Below are 3,252 nucleotides of genomic sequence, written 5' to 3' on the forward strand. Positions count from 1 at the left end.
GGCTTTGCTGTTTTCTTTGATCTGTGCGTTTATTTTCTCTATGGTGTCCTCAGAATCTGAGATTCTTTCTTCTATCTCTTGTATTCTATTGATTATGCTTGTTTCTGTAGACTCCACTCGTTGACCTAGATTTTCCATGTCCAGCTGGTCCTCAGTTTGTCTCCTGCACATTTGGCGGTCCCAGTGGATATGAGGTCAGGCCAAAGGGACTTTAGTAATTTCATGAAAATGGGCTGGTGTATGTATGGAAAGCCTTGAGAGACTCTTGCTTCCAGAAAGTCAGATGTGACCTTGCTTCTGCATGAATGGAGGTCCCCGACTGAGAGCCTCTGGTGAAGTGGGGGTTGGGGGAGTAGGGGTGGGAGGAGTGGGGGGGGGTAAGGTGAGAGGATCCACCTCTATACTTCAAGATCAAACGCTGGTTCATTTGATGCCAGGATTGGTTCTTTCCATCAACTAGTAATTCTTCTTGACTTTCTTTTTCTTCTTCTTCTTTTTCTTTGACAGGGTCTCTCTATGCAGTCCTGACTGGCTTAGAATTCACCATGTAGACCAGGCTGGCCTTGAACTCACAGAGTCTACTGAGGTTAAAGGTGTCCACCACCACATCTGGCACGTTGTCTTAAATACAATGACCACAAAACAGGCTTTCAAGGCTTTTCATGTGTCTGGATAGATTCCTTGCAATTAAGAAGTAGTCTCAGTTTATTCCCAACGCCCATACACAGGAGTCCTCATCTGGCACAGCTGTCCGCAGCCCTGCTACTATTTGCATAGACAAATTTCATGGGGGAACATGGCATAACGTTGTCACTGAAATTTGCTTTCCTTAGATCTCTGCACACAAAACGCCATTACAATACCTGTCTTGGGAACTGAGCAGATGGCTCTCTGGGGCCGTATTTGCTGTGTGAGGATGAGGGCCTGAGGTGAAATACCCAGTGTAGCAAGCTTTGTCGTCAGACCTTCTTGGATCAGCAGCCCACAAATCATGACAGGGACTTATTATTACTGTGAAATCTTGGCTTTTAGCTTCAGCTTGATTCCAGCTTGCTCTAGAGCTGCTTCTATTCATCTGCCTCCTGTCGTGTGGCTGCTATTTTTCCTCAGCACAGCACATCCGACTTGCTCCGAGGCTACTGTTCTATCTCCACCTCTCTTCTTTCCAGAGTCCTCTCTCTCCCCAGGAATCCCGCCTATTCTCTCCTGCCTAGCTATTGGCCACTCAACTCTTTATTAAACTAACCACGGTGACACATCTTCACACAGAGGAAGCAGATATCCCGCAACACCCCAGCATCCATGTAAAACGTCAGATATGGCCACCTGCGTGACTGGAACCCCAGCGCTGTGTGGGGTGGAGACAGGAGGATCCCGGGAGCTTGCTGGCTGCCAGTCTGGCTCCAAGTTCCATAAAGCACGTATCCCAAAGGAATACGGTGGTGGTACAACAGGATTCTGGGCCTCCTCTGGCCTCTATGAGTACACAGATGTATTCCTGTGCCCACATGTATGCAGACACTACACACATATACTCACAAATTAGTAAAAATAAAACAAATGCCCCATCTTTTCCATTTTTTTCTCTCGCCTGCACCCACTCACCTCTATCATCTTTTTCATCTTCTCCCCTGAGCAGGAATGTTTTTATTCCCCTCTGCCTCCAGATCTTTTCCTTTCCTCTCTCTTAGTCACCTCAGGCGGATCTCAGCCTCCCCACCCCACAAGCACTGCTCCTCAGGGTGGCCAGTGACCTCCACGGTGTTGACCCTAAGGTCACGTTTTACTCTTCAGCACAATTGACCTGTCCTAAGAATTGGCACAGTACTGTTTGTCTTTTCTTTCATTTGTTTATCTGAAACAGTCTCACTCTGTAGCCCAGGATAGACTCAAACTCATGACCATCTTCCTGTTCCATCTCCTGAGTGCTGGCCTTACAGGCAAAGTCCACCATGTGTAGCTTAATACAATACATTTTGGAAGACTTTCTTCTTTTGTCTTCTTAAATACATTTCCGTGTTTCCACCTTACTGGTCAGTTCTACCCAGCATCTTTTACTAGTTCCTCAGTCCACAGACTCAAAATACTGTTTTTTTGTTTGTGTAAAACATCATCCATATTTAATATATACAATTGGACAAGATGGCGAGTAGGCCTATGGTCTTGGAGATGAAGATAGATTTGTGAATCTTACCCCCATACTAACTATATCAGTTATGTTTCCACAAGCAGAGTCCCAAGCCTCCCTTTTCCCTACAAACTCCCAACACTTCCCTTCCATCTTTCTAGTAACGGCATGAATCATGAATCTCATCGTGGACTTAATTGGCAGTTCCTTGATGATTAGTGATGTTCAACACTTTTTAAATATACCTGTTGGTCATTTGTGTATCTTCTTTTGAGAATATCTATTTGAGTTCCTTGCCTATTTAAAGTACTAGTTAATTTGACACTAAGTCATTTTAGCTTTATAAATTGCCTAAGTCGGTATTCTATTGCTGTGGAGAGGCACCTTGCCCCTGCAACTTTTATGAAGGAAAACACTTAATTGGAACTTGCTTACAGTTTCAGGGGTTTAGTCTATTTTCATTGTGGCAGGAAGCATGGCAGCACACAGGCAGACGTGATGCTGGAGAAATAGCTGAGCATCCTACCTCCAGATCCATGGGTAGTAGGAAGAGAGAAACACTGACCCGGTTTGAACTTCGGAAACTTCAAAGCCCCTAGTGGCACACTTCTCCCAATAAGGCCACACCTCCTAATCCTTCTCAAGTAGTACTACTCCCTGGTGGTCAAGCTTTCGAATCTATAAGGCTATGCCTATGGGAGGCATTCTTATTCAAACCATCACATCTATCTTTTGATTACAAATTCCTTATCAGATGAATGACATGCAGGGATACTTCTCCATTATGTAGATGATTCACTCTACTGAATGCTTCTTTTGATAGGCAAGCACTCTTTTGTTTGATGTGATACCATTTGTCTATTTTTTTCTGCCTCTCTTCTGCAAGTCATATTAAACAGCATTTCATCTATTTTGAATTGCTTTTGTATATAATATCAGATAAGGTTCTAACTTCATTCTTTTTTTCATTTTTTTATTGAAAAAAGGAAAAAAAAAGTTTCCCCCTCCTCCCAGCCTTCCATTTCCCTCCCCCTCCTCCCATCCTTCTCCCCCTCCCCCCACTCCTCTCCCCCTCCCTCTCCAGTCCAAAGAGCAGTCAGGGTTTCCTGCCCTGTGGAAAGTCC

This window comes from Microtus ochrogaster, linkage group LG5 (genome assembly GCF_000317375.1).
Source record: "Microtus ochrogaster isolate Prairie Vole_2 linkage group LG5, MicOch1.0, whole genome shotgun sequence".
Lineage (NCBI taxonomy): Eukaryota > Metazoa > Chordata > Mammalia > Rodentia > Cricetidae > Microtus > Microtus ochrogaster.